Genomic DNA, 20,637 nt, shown 5'->3' with positions numbered 1-20,637 from the left:
AAGCTGCTTGGATCCGGATCTGCGGTGGCTCGAGGGGTCTCCGGACCCGGGGGTAGTGTGGCTCCTCAAATGAAGGGGGTTGTTTACAGGGGATGTGTTAGAGTTCGTGACGCCACCCATGGTTTGTGGTAATTTGGGGAGAACCACCGCTGCCGATGGGCGTACTCGGGGCGATGGAATGGGGCAGCCAGGTGTTAGGACACTCCATGGGTAGGGGGGATGCCCCGGGACTCGGTGATGGCATTGGGAGGATGCCGTGGGGAGTGCAGGGGCCACTTTCATACTCACTCAGTCCATAAAGCTGACACCGACCACCGCATAAACCAAAGTTCTGGACACCGCTGCCGCTGAGTGGAGCTAGCTCGGGTTCCATCCCCAATGGTGTTGCCTGGTGATCCGTGACCTTCCTCCTGGCACTAAGTTACTTCTCTGTTGGTCCCAGTAGTGTGGAACTAGTCGGGTCCCGCTCCCCACTATGGCTAAGTGTGGGAGCTTGCTCTCAGGATTCACGCTTGGAGTTTTCTGGACCGTATATGTGGAAAGTCCTATCCCCCTCGTTGCGCTAGTACCCCAATTTTGGAGCGGGTGGAGAACGGATATTGAAAGCTCCGTGCTCGTCAGGTCAATTGTCAGGTTACCTGAAGCTATTCCCTGACCTAGGGTCCACGTACCCCGTCGTGCCTTGGTCCCAGCCTGGTGATGGTGCAAGGCCGCCGGCTGTCCTCCTCGACAGTTCCGTGACCCTTTCCACGATCTCTTGTGACCGAGGGTTCAGCTCCTACTAGGCCCAGACCAACGTCTGCTACCTAGTACTTCCAAGGAGCCCTGCTCCTGACCTCCTCTCTCCTTCCCTTCCAACACTACACTCGCCTTCTCCTGACACTGCTGACCTCCCCTTACTAACCCCCCAGGTGGGCGACCCTATTCCACTCAGGCTGTCCACTGGTGTGACTGGTGGGTGTGGTGCAGAGTGTACCTAGGACTTTGATTGACTGCTGTTGGCAACACCGTTAGTTGGGGACCCATAACCAAGGAGGAGGTGGATATTGCACAGAAGGGCAGATTGCACAATACCCTGTGACCACCTGATAGGCCAGGGCGTCACAATAATACGGACTTCCCTGAGAAGTCCATGTTCGGGTTCTGTACAGGGACCCTAGATGTACAGTACGGACCCCAAACTTTACAGTTTGGGTTCGCCCATTATTACTCCTTAATAAACACTTGGAGGGACCAAGTGCTCAGTGCTCCATTCTGCCTCCTGAATCAACCTGCAGGAAACATACCCGCAGCTTATTTGACAACACTCGCTTGTGCTGCCTAAATTGAATCTCACTGACAATGCAGGAGCAAAGAGCACACACCGCGGTAGTGAGGGTGTGCTCTCATCTTTCTCTCTCTCTCTCTCATTGTTGTTTACTTCTTGTGCGCATTCCCGTGTCTAACATTAGTTTTCTTCTTCTGATTGGAAACATTGATTGGCTGGAGTGGTCATGGGCTGTCCAAAGAGACATACTCATTGGTTTCAACTTGACAGCATAGCAGCTCAGTGGCTAGCATAGTTGCTTTGCAACACATGGGTGTGTTACGGGTGACAGACAGTCCTGTGATGTCGGACAATAAAAGGTCACAAGGTTTGGCTGCTCAAAATGCTCCCTGACTTTCCATTATTCTAGTTGTTAGTATTCAATGTGTCGCGGGCGGGGAGGAGGGTGCCGGCACCTCGCTCACCCCTCTGCTCGGGTCCGGCGGCTGCTGCTCAGTGGTGGCTCGAGCGGTGGGCCGGATCCCGGGGGTTCTCGAGCGGCGCTCCTCGCCCGTGAGTGAAAGGGGATTGGGATTTGGGGATATAGTCTATTGTCCGTGACGCCACCCACGGTTGTGGTGATTTGTTAGCACCACCGCTGCTCGATATGGGGATCCCGGGAGTGGTGATGTGGAGCAGCCAGTTGTTGTGTCGCCCCTCCGTGGGTAGGGGTTGGTGATCCCGGGGCCCAGTGATGAGGTGGGAAGATGCAGGGCCTGGTGGGTGCAGGGACGCGGGGGCAGCGCTGTGCCTTGCGGCACTGTGGTACTCACTCAGCCTGAGACGTTGACACAGTTTTTCGGTAAACCACACGGCTGGAAAGACGGTTCCCACGGACGGCTGCACTTGCTCTCCCAGTAGGTAACGGTGATGTCCCTTTGACCTGCACCTTATATTTCTATGTTGGTAGCGATGGGTTCCCACCGGTAACCCGCTCCCCGGTTTGGATATGGGCCGGAGGAGCCCTACTTTGCCCGCAGACGCTGGCCCCGAGGAACTGGTGCCCTGGCGGTGGCGGTGTTCCTCCTTAATGGTTGGACTTTTGCCTTCAGTCGGGACTTGGTTGTTTGGAGACAGGCCTTTCTGCTCTCACTTTTACTCTTTTCTTCTTTGCTCCACTACTACTTCACTTTCACTTCACTTAGACTCTGTTGTTTACTCCTTCACTTCCCTAACTGATCTCTTCCTCAGACTCTAGTCTGGCTCCAACTTCCACTCCTTCCACTTCCTCCTCCAAACTCTATCTGCCTGGTTCTCCCGCCTCCAGGGCTGTGTACTCCTTGGTGGGCGGAGCCAACCGCCTGGCCCACCCCCTGGTGTGAACATCAGCCCCTGGAGGAAGGCAACAAGGATTTTAGTAGCTTTGGTGTTCCTAACTGGGATGTAGGGTGTGGTGGTGTGATGACCTGTGACCCCTGGCTTGCCCAGGGCATCACAAATGTACTTGGTAGCTCCTCGGCTGGGTTTTCATTGTTTTCCCACTGGGACCCTGCGAAGCTCCTCTTCCCTTCAACTGCTAATTATCTCTATTTATCCTTGGATTTAAATACTCTAATGTTCTCTGGACTTGTGCTGGTGATATTCAGTTCCTTCACAAGCTCTGGATGCAAGCAGGTGGCTTGCACTCATCTGTAGGATCGTTGCTACTCTTTGCTGATCTTCTTCCAGAGTCATCTAGAGATAAGTTGTTTATGCTCTTTCGCCATGTGTTTGCTCCCTGTGTCTTCTTTAGAGCTTAGTGGGGTTGATGAGAAGCTCATCCCACCCATTCCCTATCTAGCGCCCAGCTCTAGGATCTTCCTAGGGTCAGGTATCCGGCTCGACGTATAGGTACCAAACATATCTAGGGAGGTGGGGGACCCCAGGGACCAGGAGTAGGTTTGGTCAAGGGTCACCATCTCCACCTTCCGTAGATGCAGGGTTTCCATTCCCTTTCGTTGAGGACAATCCCACAAGGACAAATTCTATAGTGTTTGTATGTTCTCCATGTGTTTATGTGGGTTTCCTCTCCTCCCGAATAGAAGTCTCTCCCCTATCAAAGTTACTGAAAAGCTGTATTGGTTTTCTTACCCAAATTACTTCTCAAATGTGCAGAGAGAATGGCAGGTCGAGGACTGTCTATACATACTGGAGTACATGCCTTATGGTCATTGTGACGACATGGACTCTGTCAGTGCCTAGCATGCGTTAAGTTTCTTAAAAATTCAGCTAGACATGATGATAGTTTGTTTATAAACGGGGGGGTTTCAACAAGACTCTAGGAGTCTAGTGTTAAAGTTCTTGTTGATTCATGTAATTGCCTTGGCCAGTGAAGGTCAGATACCCGGACCAATCAATTATGCGAACCTCCCATTGTATTGCTAGATGCGATGTAACTTAGCTGCTCCTCCCTCGTCTCTGGCAGAGACCATTACTACTAGGGATATTTTGTATACGGCTTGAAATCTAGCCAATACGAGCCCAGTCTTATCCACCAATCGGGAAGACCCCCATGGTCTCAATTGAGAGCTCAGGGGTATAAGAAGGAGGACTGTCCATTGCCCAGCTAGACTCTTGCTACATGATACCAATCTAGGATCTGTGGATCCGATTGGCAAGCCATAACCGAAACCTGGATTATAATACTACATGGACTTCAGCATCGAATGCAAGGAATCGGCTGGGATATCAAGGACGAAGAAAAGGAAGGAATCCAGCTTGGGACAATCCCATCACCTGACTACAGACTTTGCGGCCCTAAGCCAGCTTCCTAAATCTGGCGTTATTCCATTCTCGGTGGGTGCCTGCTGAAAGTGGGGTGCTGCTGGATTGGAGTAAGTGGCCCTGGAAGCTCTGAGGCACGGACATTCTAATCCCTGGTGAGCCAGCGGAAGGGTGAGAAACTGTTGCCGGTTACATTTTGTGGTTTTGCTGGGTATGTGCCATATGCCGTTAATTGTTTGGGGATCCAATAAAGTGTTAATATTGTGATTCCCTCACCCTGTGTTGTCTGAGTAGTGTTCCGCCCACGGTTAAGAAGGTCGGGCGTTCAGTTGGGATGAGCCCTTGGCCATGCTGTCTTTCTAAAGGCGGCCGGATCAGCAGACGAGAGCACCCACTGACCCCTATGTCTCCACAGTCAGCTTATGAATGGAAATTTCATACTTAATTTCCCAATTTTATTAAAGAAACAAAAGCAAATAGTTACAATTTGTAGACAATATATTTTTGTGGTCTGCACTCTTCAGTCTGCACAGAAGAATTCCCGGCTATTTCCTTCCATATGTGTGAGCCGCGTCCACCGGAGATAACAGCAACTGTCTCCTCAATGTAAAGACAGAAAAAAGATTAGAGAAAATGGGTTTTGGCCAAAAAGTATGAAAAATATGAAAGAGAAATAATAATGGTGTGAAAGTGAGGTAGGAAACCGCGGCTCTGCCAAAGGTCACATCAGATGAAGGGTCCAGAGCGAAGCAGAGGAGCTCCAGCAGGATCACATCTGGTCCAGCAGCGAACGAAGTCCTGACAAGGTAAAATGTCCAGATCTATCTGTCCGCTGAGTAATCATCTGGGAAAATCCTTTGCTTGTTACTTTAATGCAGAGGAAACAGCAGCCTGTGCCTGCGTTCCAGCTCTGAATAGTGATGATCACTCTTTCTCCATGATCATGAGAGTCCAGACTAGGCTACTATCAACCCAATAAGGCAACATTGGGGCCCGAGGCTCAATATCGGTCCGCAGGAATCCAGTTAATGTATCATGTAATCTGCTACTTTATAAACTCTTCCCACATGTAGCTACAATGTCACGACTAGTGATGAGAGAATCTACTAATATTGGAATTCTGGAAATTAGTTCAAATTTGGAAAACCTGAAAAATTAAATTATTTCTTCAGAAACATCTAAAGACATAAAATTCCAAGACGGCTTCTGATATAAAAAACTAGATCCCAATCAAAGACAAAAGAGGGCAGTAGTAAGACCATGCCTCCAAAAATCTTATGGTTGTATCCAATATACAGCATATACACTGAAGAGCAAAAGGGTAACAATGTTTTGAACCTTTGATTTTCAGTCTCCAAATCTCTCCATCCTCTACAGCTTTCAGCGTGAGATGACCTTCATTTTATAAACAACTAGCTGTACTACCCGGCTTCGCCCAGGTTAATAACTGCTGTTAACAAAATAGAATGAATTAACAATAATGTATTCTGCACACAAAAACCACAAAACAAATAGATAGAAATATAATTATTAAATTGTTGCCTATATTAACCAATCAGAGCTCAGATTAATTAACTGTAGCAAAATAGAAGGTAAGCTATGATTGGTTGCTATTGGCAGCCTGATAAATCTCCAGGCAACAGAAAGCCCCCCCCCTGACAGTATATATTAGCTCACACATACACATATAGACAGGTCATGTGACTGACAGCTGCCGTATTTCCTATGTGGTACATTTGTTGTTCTTGGAGTTTGGCTGCTTATTAATCAGATTTTTATTTTTGAAGGATAATCCCAGACTTGTGTGTGTTTAGGGCGATTATGTGGTGAGGTTGGTGTATGTGTGGTGAGATGTGTGCTGAGGGTGGCATATGTGCTCAAGCACGTGGTAGTGTGTGGCGCATTGTGTGTGTATTCATATCCCCGAGTGTGGTGAGTATCCCATGTCGGGGCCCCACCTTAGCAACTGTACGGTATATACTCTTTGGCGCCATCGCCTCATTTTTTAAGTCCCCCTTGTTCACATCTGGCAGCTGTCAATTTGCCCCCAACACTTTTCGTTTCACTTTTTCCCCATTATGTAGATAGGGGCAAAATTGATTGGTAAATTGGAACGCGCAGGGTTAAAATTTCGCCTCACAACATAGCACCCTGCGCTGCCCAGGATAGTAACTGTCTCTCTCTTTCTCTCCCATTCTCTGTCTGTCTCTCCCTCTGTATATATCTCTCTGTCTCTCTCTCTCTATCTCTTTGTCTGTCTGTCTCTTTCCATGTCTGTCTATCTATCTTTTTCCCTGTCTGTCTATCTATCTCTGTCACTTTCCCTGTTTGTCTCTTTCCCTCTCTTTCCCTATCTGTCTCTTTCCCTGTCTGTCTCTTTCCCTCTTTCCCTCTGTCTCTTTCCCTGTGTCTGTCTCTTTGTCTGTCTCTTTACCTGTCTTTGTCTCTTACCCTGTCTGTCTCTTTCCCTCTCTTTCCCTGTCTGTCTCTTTCCCTGTCAGTCTGTCTCTTTGTCTGTGTCTGTCTCTTAACCTGTCTTTCTCTTTCCCTGTCAGTCTGTCTCTTTGTCTGTGTCCGTCTCTTTGTGTCTGTCTCTTACCCTGTCTATGTCTATTTCTTACCCTGTCTGTGTCTGCCTCTTTCCCTGTCTGTGTCTGTCTCTTTCCCTGGCTGCATTGTGACACGCCAACATTCCATATAAGGGCGTGGCTGCGCATTCTTCTGAAGTTCTGGCTGCACTGGCTCCCAGCTCCATTCGCTTTAATGGAGGCAGGTTTTTTGGCGAATAAATGTAAAGAGCGGGGTTAAAATTTCCCCTCGAAACATAGCCTATGACGCTCTCGGGGTCCAGAAGTGTGAGTGTGCAAAATTTTGTGGCTGTAGTTGCGACGGTGTGGATACCAATCCCGGACACACACACACACACACACACACACACACACACACACACACACACACACACACACACACACACACACACACACACACATACACACATTCAGCTTTATATATTAGATTACGTTGGCTATCTCATACATAAATTTCACATGCAGCTGTTTAGCATATGATTTCTTATGCAGATTATCGTCATGTCACTGCATTGTTACTGTTTTGCTCCTAGTGGTGGAAAAGTCTTTTTCTTCCTGCATACTATAAACTACAGCCTGTTCTTTAATAGCTCAGTGTGTTATTAGGTTGATTCCCAAGTGAAAGGTCACTGGTTCGAATCGAGGAGCCGCCATGAAGATTTCCCAAGAAAATAGGAACAGCATCATTCAGGTCATCGATAGCGGTCTCACGGCCAAACTGCATCATGTGAGAGCCATGGCAGTTGGAAGAATACAAACAAAAGTTTGTCCATCCATTCAAAAGCCGAGAGGTGGACATCTTGGCAAAGTATCAGAGTCAACAAGTTGACTGATGATATGGGGATGTGTCACAGGCAAAGGTATTGGATACTTGACCAGGGTCAATGGTTGTCTCAATGCTGAGCTATATGTGAGTATTAGTGATTGGCAGACTCACATATATCTGGGATCGGTGGGTCTAACCGGATTTAAAAAACAGTCCCGGCCCGGAATTGATCCCGGATTTCTGGCCTGCCGCCAGTCCCCAAATAAGTCTATGGGACCAGAATCTGGTGCTTAAAAATGGTGGTAGAAGGGATAGGGGGATTAGAGCAAGCGCACTATACTTACCAAGTCTCTGGCATGGCTGTAACTGCTTCCAAGCCTCTCACTCTTCATCCGGGCCCACTCATTTACGTTCATGCTTATTCACTGCTTCCCCCACCCAGTCCTGGCATCTGTGATTGGTTGCAGTATGACAGTGTCTGACTGCTTGCAATCACAGACCCTGTCTGTGTGTCACTACCATGGTATAAAAATAAATAAACAAATAAATTGGCGTAGGGTCCCCCTGTATTATGATACCAAGCACAGTTAAAGCATACGGCTACAGGTTGCAGCCCCCAGCCCTGCGCTTATCTTTGCTTGTGTATTAAAATAAAAGGAACCCCATGCGGCTTTTTTTTAAATTATTTAAATAAATAATTTTAAAAAATGGCATGCGGTTCCCCCACTCCCCAATTTTGATACCCAGCCATGATAAAGCTCAATAGCTGGGGGCTGGTATTCTCAGGTTCGGGAGACCAATACTTATTGGGTCTCCTCAGCTTGCAGCCGCCCAGGATTGTCGCTTCCATTAGATGTGACAATCCTGGAACTTTACCAATCACCTTCCTATTTCCTCGGTGCAGCGGCAATCGGGGTAATAAAGGGTTAATAGCTCACAGCTGTCACTAAGCCCTAAATTAGTAAGAGTCTATGAGACCCCCACTAGTAATCTGTAAGTGAAAAAAATAAACACAAACACCGAAAAAATCCTTTATTTGAAATAAAATACAAAAAACCCACCCTCTTTCACCCCACCCTGGATGACACTGTTGGAACACACTTAGTGAACAACCTCTTTAAATTCTTAATAAAGGATATATCCAAATTGGGAACTACTTTTTTATTATTTATTATTATTATTATTATTAATAATAATATTAGTTAATAATAATAAGAATAATAATAACAATAATAATAATTTATTATTATTATTATTACAATTATTATTGATAATAGTTATTTATTAATAGTAATAATAATACATATTTTTTATTATTATTGAGATTTGTTAATTATTGTAGTAGTAGTAATAATAATAATAATAATAATAATTAATAATATATATTATTATTATAAATATTAGTTATTATTGTTGATATTAGTTAATAATAATAAGAATAATAATTTATTATTATTACAATCATTATTGATATTAGTTAATTATTAATAGTAATAACTTATTATTATTCTTTCCATTATTAGTGATATTAGTTAATTATTAATAGTAATAATAATAAAAATATTTTCAGTATTATTATTGAGCTGTGTTAATTATTAATAGTAATAATAATATAATAATAATGTATTATATAATAATAATAATAATAATTATTGTTATTATTATTATTATTATTATTATGTGACTACAGTACGTATGAGCAGAATCTCACTACACAATTTATTTGTAGTCTGTAGACATGAAGAGACATGTGTCTGCATTAGATCTGTATACATAAAACGACAGGAAACGTATCTTTAATAAAGACTATACTCAAAGTGGATATTTTTTATTTTCGTTGCATGTCACCAATAGAAACTCTAGTTTCAGACGTCTTAACTTACCTGTTACATGTCTTAATTTTTGTACATACAGGAATAACACTGTCATGTGTCGGAGGTTGGAGAATAACCCTCCCTTGTGCTGTGTCAGCGGTTGTGTGCATAGACTAAGCCGGTGGTAGAGACAACTGACTTAACCTTCAGGCATCTTTAGATTTACGTTCCATTTTACAGCAGAAAGTCCCTACATATAATCCCTCCATGCAGGATCCCTAATGACCTGTTTATGGATGCAGAGCAGCAGTGTCACCGCCCTGTGTAATATCATGTCCTCCGGTCTAACGAGCAGATTCAAATATTTTGTTCTTGATTTCTACACTTTTTTATACCTTATCCTAAATATTTGACAATCCAATGTTTATCAATTTTACAAATCGAAACATTTTTCTACAAAACGGTGATTTTCTGTAAAAATAGTACAAGCATATGACATATGGACAATTTTTATGGTATTAAAGCCCCTTTATGCACATTTGAAATATAAAAAAACATTAATGAATATCTTATTTTTATATTGAGAATGAGAATCACTTGAAATGATAAACCCCGAGCCTGAGGCCGGAGTAACGAGAAATGATGACTTGGCACTTGATTTCTTTCTTATCATAGTCTTGTCATCTTCCATAATGGCATTATACTGTATACTTGGACATTGCTATACAGTTGAAACCAAAAGTTCCATCCTGTCTCTATAAAGACACCAGGAATTAATGTAACCTCCAACTTTGGGGTGTCGCGGGCGGAGGAGGGGACGCCGCGCTCTCCCACTGCTCGGGTCCGGCTGGCACTGCGGCCTGCTGCCGCTGCTCGGTGCGCTCCTCGCCCGTGAATGAAAGGGGTTGTTTGGGTGTGGGGATTGTTTATTGTCCGTGACGCCACCCACGGTTGTGGTGATTTGTTGGCACCACCGCTGCTCTGTATGGGGATCCCGGGAAGGATGGTATGGAGCAGCCAGTTGTTGTGTTTCCCCTCCGTGGGTAGGGGTTGGTGATCCCGGGGCCCAGTGATGAGGTGGGAGATGCAGGGCTTGGTGGGCGCAGGGACGCGGGGGCAGCGCTGTGCCTTGCGGCACTGTGGTACTCACTCAGCCTGAGACGATGACACAGTTCTCGGTAAAACACACGGCTGGAAAGACGGTTCCCACGGACGGCTGCACTTGCTTTCCCCAGTAGGTGACGGTGACGGTCCCTCTGTCCTGCACCTAAGTTGACAATGGTTGCGATGGGTTCCCACTGGTAACCCGCTCCCCGGCTTGGATATGGGCCGGAGGAGCCCTACTTTGCCCGCAGGCGCTGGCCCTGAGAAACTGGTGCCCTGGCGGTGGCGGTGTCTCTCCATTACGGTTGGACTGTTGCCTTCAATCGGGACTTGGTTGTTAGGAGACAGACGTCCCCTTCACTGACGGATTTGGCAAATTATGGCGACTCCTAGCCTTGCCGGGATCCGAAAGGCCCCTGCCCTGGTGCTGACTGTTCTTCGTATACTGCTCCAGACCGCCGGGCCACTACCCGTCCGCGGTCCTTCCAGCAACCTCCGAGCAGTCCCCCTGCAGACTATCACCGCCGTCTGCTGACCTTGCTGTCACTGTCCGGGACACACACCCGGACCAACTTCAGGCTTTACTGCTGTCACTTTTCTCTCACTACAACTCCACTGTTTACTCCTTCACTTCCCTAGCTTAACTCACTGGTTCCTCCCGCCTCCAGGGCTGTGTACTCCTCGGTGGGCGGAGCCAACCGCCTGGCCCACCCCCTGGTGTGAACATCAGCCCCTGGAGGAAGGCAACAAGGATTTTGGTAGCCTTGGTGTTCCTAACTGGGGTGTAGGGTGTGGTGGTGTGATGACCTGTGACCCCTGGCTTGCCCAGGGCGTCACAGGGGCATTACACATTGCCTGGTTGAGGGTCTGAAGGACAGTGCATGACCCAGGGATGCACAGATAGGGGCGATGCACCACCCATCCATGCCCTACACAAGGTATAATAATGTCTCAGAGTTTCCTGGAGTGTGTCTTACAATATATGGTAGAAAATACAATTTTAGAAGTGAACACGGGGAGAAATCGTAGACAGCTCTAATGATCCCATCTTTCTAGACCCACTTCCTGAGCGCGTCTTAAGCACTTATGGTCTTCTCTCTCCATGCGCTTATTAAGAGTGTCTTAGCGTCCCCCCGGGGATTAGGGCTCTATCCGGCAGGTCACTCTGAAACTATTTTCACTGAGACTAATAGCTAAACTTTACTAAATCCCTGGGAGAGAATCAAGTGAACCTGTTAATGAGCAGCGAGAAAGTGAAGGATGTAAAATGTGTAGGAAAACACATGTCATGTCTGGAGCCGGCATCGTCCAGGAGGGAGCCGCAGAGCGTACAGGGCCCAACATTTGACGTATCTCACGGCTGGATCAGATGTTTTACTTCTCCAGCTTTGTTTTGTCTGTATATAGAATCGTAAAAGCGGAAACCAGAATGGTGGAATATATTGGAGATGCTTTATAAGGGGCCATACGCAACATAGATGAAGAAGACTACGCCCTACATATTACCATAGGGTCCATCCAAGAAGCTTCTATGGGGCATCCTGGTGTAAAAGTTCCCAGTTTTGATCTTTCCCTATATCCATAGGCAGGGGTGGGGGTAAGCACTCTTGCTGTTCGAAGGTGGTGTTTCTGATTGTGGCCTATCATTAAAAGTTCAGCTGTCGAATGCACAATCAATAATTCGCACTTAGCGCGGCTTTGCACGTTGCGACATCGCAGGTGCTAGATGATACGATGAACGAGCGCAAAAGCGTCGTTATCGTATCATCGGTGCATTCTCCGACATTTCCATAATGCCGGTGCCGTTACAGGCATGATGCAGTTCCTCGTTCCTGCGGCAGCACACAACGCTGTGTGTGAAGCCGCAGGAGCGAGGAACATCACCTTACCTGCCACCGGTGGCTATACGGAAGGAAGGAGGTGGGCGGGATGTTTACATCCTGCTCATCTCCACCCCTCCGCCGCTATTGGCCGCCTGCCGTGTGACGTCGCTATGACGCCGCACGACCCGCCCCCTTAGGAAGGAGGCGGGTCGCCGGCCAGAGCGACGGTCGCAGGGCAGGTGAGTGCATGTGAAGCTGGCGTAGCGATAATTTTCGCTACGCCAGCTATCACAAGATATTGTACCTGCGACGAGGGCGGGGACTATCGCGTGCGACATCGCAGCATCGGCTTGCGATGTCGCAACGTACAAAGCCCGCCTTAGAAGGTGGGTGAAGACACATCCTCGGGATAGGTCATAAATAGAGATGAGTAGAAGACTGGGTTCTGTTGATCCAGCTGAACTTTTTTAAAGTTCTGTTTTGGACCTGAACTTCATTTGAAGTTACTGATTGTCAGTTCAGGTCTCCGCCCACATGCAGCCAGCCATAAACAGATCACTTCCGGGGGAGGGTGGGCAAGGTTTTCCCTTTTTTTTGTTTGGTGCACACTACATCAGATCATGTTCTTGTTACCCCAGTGTGAGCCAATCAAACACTGCAAGTGGCTTGCACTGGGCTGAGCACTAAGCATACCAGAGCACAGTGATGTTCCTGTGAGTGGTTTAACTATTGCTCCTTTGAGTATTCTGTTTGTCTTGTCTTTTAAATACACCATATGTTCGTAAGATGCAAACTTTTCTATTTTTTGCAATTTTTTATGATCTCAATTAAGAGGGTGTGGCTTACAGGATCCTCTGGGGTGTATCTTTATGCTGCTTTACATAATTATCCACTGATCAGTGGGAGTACAACAACCAGCACACACGCCAATCAGATGTTACCAGCTGGGGACGCCTGTTCTCAGATACTGCCAAAACACAGCAGCTCTATGAAAGCTATAGTACGTGTGGCCTGTTAATGCCTTTTTAAATGGGCCACCACTGAAATAGGGGAGCTGTTGAGTCCTGGAAGCATCTGAGTGTTGGCATATGCAACAGATGAGGACTTCTTTGTTTGTGTGAAGGAGGACTTTATGCTGATCTAACAGTAGATGGCGATGTTATGTAAAGTTTCATTACTCACTGTATTGTAAAAAGTCTTTTGTTTTTTTCCTGGTTTTGTTTTCTCTTCCTGATATAATGCTCTATGACTGTGCATATTTTTACCTCATGCTCTAAGAAGTAAAGAGCTTGTTATCTCATGTAATCTGGTCTGTGAACTCTCTTCTGCACCTGGGAAGCTAGAAGCTGTGCAACAAGTTATGGGCCCAGGCACCCAATATCCCAGGCACCAAAAGATCCCAGACAAGCAAGATCCCAGACACTCAAGATCCCATATTGCTGTTAGTTTCTGCCACTCAGTGGAAAACCAGCTAAGATACCTGTCTCTGCTGTTTATGTTCTCCACTATGCACCTATTATGTTTGTTGTCAGTAAGTAGGAGGTGTATTCTTTAGGAATATTCACTCTCTCTTATATTTTGCATTTTATTTTTCCTACTCACGCTGGGATCACTTTCTACTTCAGCACATCTTCCCTTCTGTAGGTAATTTGCTCTCTGCTCTGCCCTCCGGTTCCTTAGGAGAAACATGAAGTGCTCGATGGCCAATTAGGCAGCATAGTCCCGAGTTATCGTTGTTTAGTGTCTGGTCAGGGATATTTCAACTTCCACAGGAACAACTAGGGACTACAAAGTTGGGATTTCAAGTCTGTACAGGAACCGGCAGGGTATATTGCAGTAGTGCGTTACCTTTATCCCTTGTCAGTTGCTGTAGGAAAATAACATTATGACCAGCCCACTCCATTTTTGTGCGCTGAAAAGCCATCATGAATACTATGGACACCCTGGCTGTGGTCCTTGACCTTGGAGGTGGCAGACATTAAGTGGCATCAACAGCATGTGTCATCTGCCGCTACAGAGGTTTTACTTCCTTCAAAACCATTTTGTAAGCCTAAGGTAAATTTACAAGAGTGTTTTGGCCAAGGTTAGTTTGCCATCTTTATTTTTTCGTGTAAGCTGTATTTGTGTCTACATCTTGCATCATCCAGAGGAGAGAGTCAACGTGTGGGTATTATCCTGTTGTTGCTTTATGGAGACCCTTAGGCTGGGGCATTTTCACTGCCTGAGGAGTCTCCCATTTTTTCCACAATTGACGACCGCCTTGTTCTTTGCTCTGGAGGTCATCAATGATGATCCCTGTAAAGTTGCAGTCGCTGAATCAGTGATTCACTGGTTGCTTCTGGGAAATCGTAAAGGGGAGGACTACTCCTCTGACTTCAGACACTGGGCAGTGAAGCCCCCTGGCATGACCCAGCACTCCGCAGTCAATTCTGCTCAGGTCTTTCTAGTCAGATACGAGATATGATGGTTTATAGTCCCTCCCTGTTGTCCGTGGAAGTTGCTATGTCACTGACAGTTGGTTTGGATAGACCTCTTAAAGATATACGGGTACATTTGAGGGGCTTTCAGTGACTTTTCCCTCTCATCCTATTAAGGCAGGAGAACCCATGCAAATTGGGACCTGCAGAGAGTCCAAGGAGTAAGTTAAACCTTGAATACCTGCTCGTTTCTGTCTATATTGAAGTCGAACAGGCCATGAGATGATTCGGGGTTTTAGATACAATAATGATTTTCTTAAGGGTAAAGATAACTAGAAATCATTAATATGAAAGTGTGGCGCCCTGGACAAGCCAGGACGTCACAGGTACTGCAACAACACACCCCACACCCCGGCTAGGCACATCAAAGTCAGACAAAATTCCTTGTTGCCTCCCTCCAGGGGCTGATGTCCACACCAGGGGGTGGAGCCAGGCGGTTGTCCCCACCCACCGAGGAGTTCACAGTCCTGGAGGCGGGAAAAGGAAGTCAGAGACGCTGGCCCGTGGGATCTATGGGCCTTGGTGGTGACCTCTTATCCCTAATCGGTTGGCTGTTTTCTTCTATGAGGGACTTTGGGTGGGACAGAACCTCTAGTCCTGGCCTCTATCGGTTAATTAACCAGCTCCAGTTGGTTCCGGTTTCTGGCTTCAAGGTCTGAGTACTCCCCTTTGTGCTACGTTTCCGGGTCGGTTCCCTGTGTTGGTACCGGCGGGCTACAACCCTGGCCCTGTCCACCTCGGTTCCACCGAGCCGTCTTCCCGTCTCCTGCTGACGGAGACCACCGTCTGCCTCCTAGCCAAGGCACCCTGGTACCTGTCAGTTTGCTTCAGGCCTGACACACAGACCTGACCTCCGCCCACACTCCTCTCCAAACTGAACTCCAACACTTTACTGCTCATTTTCCCGCCCTGGGCTGTCTAAACCCCTGGGTGGGCATGCACCAACCACCTGGCCACGCCCACTGGTGTGTCTATCTGTCCCTAAGGGGGTGACTAGGGTTTAATGGTTGGCTGTGTGTTTCCTAATGAGGGAACGGTGTTGTGCGGGGGCCTATTTGTGACTACCTGGTTTTGCCAGGGCGTCACATAGACATAGGAGGGTTCCTGTCTTTAAGGTAGGAGATTATGTGGCTATCCTCAAAAAAATCTCTGTCTAAAAGTTCCATCAAGGAAATTTGCTCCTAAATTTGTTGGTTTGCATAAGGTAACTAAAATCATTAATCCTGTGACGGTCAAGCTCCATCTCCTGGTTGCGTGGAGGAACAATAATTACATCCATTCCTCTATACTTTAAAAGTTTAATCGGACACTGGTCCACAGAATTTCATTGAAGTTGACTTGGAGAAGGACAAGGAGTATGAGGTGGAATGAGTTTTGGGTTGCAGACGTGTCAGATGTCTCCTTCAGTATCCATTAAATGGGAGGGTTTCGGTAAGGAGGATAATTCATGGGTTGACGCAAGATATTTGTATGCAGATCGCCTAGTAAGAGAGCTCTGTCAGTTGTGTCAGTGGTTGGGGATCAGTGGCCCCAAGTAGAAGAAGGTACTATCATGTGTCTGGATTTGAACCCTGGAGACTGCTGTGTTTGGTATTTGTATTTTTTTGTTTGCCTTACTCACTTTGGGATCACTTTCTACTTCAGCATACCTTCCCTTCTGTAGGTAATTTACACATCATCCATCGAGCACTGCTCTGTCTCAAGCAGCCCTCTGGTTCTTGAGACAGAGCAGTGCTCGATGGATGATTAGGCAGCATAGGCCCGAGTGTCACACAGTGTCTGGCTCTAAACTTGCCGAATGTCATGGCGACATCTGACGCATTTCAGACTACAGACTCTGACACTCCTCACTATGCTATTCCTGGTGCTTCTGAGTTGCACAGGCATGTTTGGGCGTTGAGCAGCTGTGTGTTCATTACTGATCGAACTAGCAGGAGTTAATTCCTGCTACTCTGCTGGTTACCTTTTGGATCACATGTAGTGGAAGACCTATCAAAGTTACTCCCCACCTTTTTAAGATGTAGGAATTTGTCTTCATATGCCGACTATAGCTTTTTGCTAAATCGGTCCATGTGCTGTTGTGTTCTAGTAGCTTGTGATTTACTGTGTGTAATTTGGTGCGCTGTGGAATTCCTCCTGTCATTTGGTTATTTTACCCCTGATCTTTGTTTTTTTGCTTATCATTTATTGTCTGATAACTCTGTGTGAGTGTGCTGTGTGACAGAGTTTTAGTTTCCCCTGTTTGCCTATCAATGTTGGTGTTAACACACTCCTGTCCCGGTCCCCCCACCCTGGGGTATGGAGGGAGGGGGTATTAGATCAGGGCTGGTCAGGAGTAGGGTCAGCCTGACAGCTCAGACATTCTCACCATCAGAGGTAACTCTGAGATAAGGGATAGCCAGGGCCCCCTAGTCTGAAGGCCAGTCTAGTAGCTTTGGTCCCCACTCTCCCCTGACCACTGTGACACCAAGTTGTCATTGTTTAGTCTGCGGTGTGGTCAGACCTATTCCAACTCCTGCATATAACACTAGGGACTGTGGAGTTGGGATCTCTAGTCTGTACAGGAACCAGCAGGGTCAGATGCAGTTTTTTTAGTGTGTTTCTGTATGAAGATAACACCATCATTTACACGCCTGTCATTACTAAAGATATGACATTTTACCAGAACATTTGAGAAACCTTTCCCTTCTTTCCTTCCAGTGGGATCCTGTTGTCATGAAGGTGACAAGGGACAGGCTCAGGGAAAGCTTTTCTTTACCATCTTAGACCATCACATTAAACGTGTTTTTTTCCTTTGGACGTATTAGGGGTTAACTCCCTCTTCTTTTGTAGCAACATACTTTTCAGTTCTGCTCTGCGGTTGATCACTTCTGGCCTGGATATAAGCCCTCTGCTTCCTGCAGAGGGTGCTGGTTATTAAGTTCAGTCTGGAGCTAGGCCTGGAGCGGTGAGGAAGTGTTTTTTGTTGCTGCTGTCTGTTTAGGTGTGTGTCCTAGTGAAGGGAGCCTGTTTTAGTTAGGTTAGTTTCTCCTTCCGGTAACCCCTCCCTGTACACCTTTGTTGTCCCCTATTGTTGGTAATGGGTGTGAGTTTTGTTTACCCCTGTCTGTCAGTCATATCGGTGGGTCTTGACGTCTGTCCTTGCCCTCCCCCTGGAAGGTGGATTGCGGTGGGGGTCTTACCATCAGGGTCAAGGACAGGTGATAGGGAGACGCTAGGGGCCCAGACCTCACTACCTTTAAGCATACCTCTGGGTTGAAGGAGAGCCTAAGGTCTGAGGGCCAGCGCAGGGGCTCCCTTCCAGTCAAACCAAACATTCCTGTCACTCCGGTGACACCTGTCCTGTTGTAAATAAAAAAAAAGACCAAAAATAAACAACCTTTCCCTGGTTTTGGTTCTGTCATTGATCTATTTGTGATAAATCTTTATTGATTACTGCATTTTGTATCATTACCTTCCTATCGCAGACCTGTTCCACTCTATGTTGTCTTTGGATGTAGAACACGACCAGATGTGAAGCCGATACCGTCCACCAAGTCGTAATATGTGGCTGTATTTTATATGTTTACTATATTATTTCTCCTTAATAAACAACCGCCCCAACCTGCCAAGAACAATCACATGTGACATACTTGGAGCGAGTACAGGGACGTAATCGTTTTCATGATCTCAACACTCTTTGCTTCAAACACTCGGAAATTCCATGTTCGGCTTCGAGAATGGAAACTGAGATTTAATGACCTGTTAATTCACATTGTTACCCAGAGAAAGAAAAGAAAAAAAAAAGAAAAAGTCAAAGCTCCGAGATCCGTAACTTCATCACACAAGTGTGTATATAAACTAATCGTCCATACGGGACGCGTCTGGAAACCTGCGCTCAGTAATGATGTGGCGCTGACCTTTTATTTCCTTGGTTAGAGTAGATATTTCCACTTAATCCAAGTACTACCGGGTCAGAGAAGACATGGGACTTATTGGAGCAAATCCATACGTGACATCAAGTATTTATAGCCTTAATATCTACAAACTGATCTGTATACAAATTGTGAAAAATTACAAAAACTTGATCCACGGGGTAATGAATGTGAAATACATCTGTCATGTTCTTGTCACAAGTGTTTTATGGAGAGCTGTATATTAAAGTGCATTTCCAGATATCCCCTTGAGATTTCGTATAGAGTTATTCCTTGGGTTGTTCTTCTAGGCACATGACTTGCCAGCTTTTTTAAATGCATTTGTACAAGACTTGAGAGCGTAATGGTGAAATTTCGTTAATCATTCCGTTTTTATACGCCATACCGCGATCCGTTTTGAATCAAAACAAAGGTACAACCAATAAAGGGAAACAATAATATAAGAAGCAGTTAAATAGTATAATATTATTTACTTATTCCCAAGTAGTAACATATAGTAGGCTTAATGAAAAGGAAAAAAATCCAAACCCATAAAAGAAATCATTAAATAACCAAATATTGATACAAATCTCAATTTATTAGATATATTAAAAATATTTCCAATCAAAAAAATATTTAATATATAATATAAAAATCACAATGAGCACATGAGAGAAAAAAGCGCCTCAGACCATACAGTGCCTACAAGTAGTATTCAACCCCCTGCAGATTTACCAGGTTTGATAAGATGCAAATAAGTTAGAGCCTTCAAACTTCAAACAAGAGCAGGATTTATTAACAGATGCATAAATCTTACAAACCAACAAGTTATGTTGCTCAGTTAAATTTTAATAAATTTTCAACATAAAAGTGTGGGTCAATTATTATTCAACCCCTAGGTTTAATATTTTGTGGAATAACCCTTGTTTGCAATTACAGCTAATAATCGTCTTTTATAAGACCTGATCAGGCCGGCACAGGTCTCTGGAGTTATCTTGGCCCACTCCTCCATGCAGATCTTCTCCAAGTTATCTAGGTTCTTTGGGTGTCTCATGTGGACTTTAATCTTGAGCTCCTTCCACAAGTTTTCTATTGGGTTAAGGTCAGGAGACTGACTAGGCCACTGCAACACCTTGATTTTTTCCTCTTGAACTAGGCCTTGGTTTTCTTGGCTGTGTGCTTTGGGTCGTTGTCTTGTTGGAAGATGAAATGACGACCCATCTTAAGATCCTTGATGGAGGAGCGGAGGTTCTTGGCCAAAATCTCCAGGTAGGCCGTGCCATCCATCTTCCCATGGATGCGGACCAGATGGCCAGGCCCCTTGGCTGAGAAACAGCCCCACAGCATGATGCTGCCACCACCATGCTTGACTGTAGGGATGGTATTCTTGGGGTCGTATGCAGTGCCATCCAGTCTACAAACGTCACGTGTGTGGTTGGCACCAAAGATCTCGATCTTGGTCTCATCAGACCAGAGAACCTTGAACCAGTCTGTCTCAGAGTCCTCCAAGTGATCATGAGCAAACTGTAGACAAGCCTTGACATGACGCTTTGAAAGTAAAGGTACCTTACGGGCTCGTCTGGAACGGAGACCATTGGGGTGGAGTACGTTACTTATGGTATTGGCTGAAACCAATGTCCCCACTGCCATGAGATCTTCCCGGAGCTCCTTCCTTGTTGTCCTTGGGTTATCCTTGACTCTTCGGACAAGCCTGGCCTCGGCACGGGAGGAAACTTTCAAAGCCTGTCCAGGCCGTGGAAGGCTAACAGTAGTTCCATAAGCCTTCCACTTCCGGATGATGCTCCCAACAGTGGAGACAGGTAGGCCCAACTCCTTGGAAAGGGTTTTGTACCCCTTGCCAGCCTTGTGACCCTCCACGATCTTGTCTCTGATGGCCTTGGAATGCTGCTTTGTCTTTCCCATGTTGACCAAGTATGAGTGCTGTTCACAAGTTTGGGGAGGGTCTTAATTAGTCAGAAAAGGCTGGAAAAGAGATAATTAATCCAAACATGTGAAGCTCATTGTTCTTTGTGCCTGAAATACTTCTTAATACTTTAGGGGAACCAAACAGAATTCTGGTGGTTTGAGGGGTTGAATAATAAATGACCCTCTGAATAAACTTTTCACAATTTAAAAAAAAACCAAAAAAACAAATAACATTCT

This window comes from Anomaloglossus baeobatrachus, chromosome 3 (assembly GCF_048569485.1).
Source record: "Anomaloglossus baeobatrachus isolate aAnoBae1 chromosome 3, aAnoBae1.hap1, whole genome shotgun sequence".
NCBI classification, from domain to species: domain Eukaryota; kingdom Metazoa; phylum Chordata; class Amphibia; order Anura; family Aromobatidae; genus Anomaloglossus; species Anomaloglossus baeobatrachus.
This window is presented reverse-complemented; position numbering follows the sequence as displayed.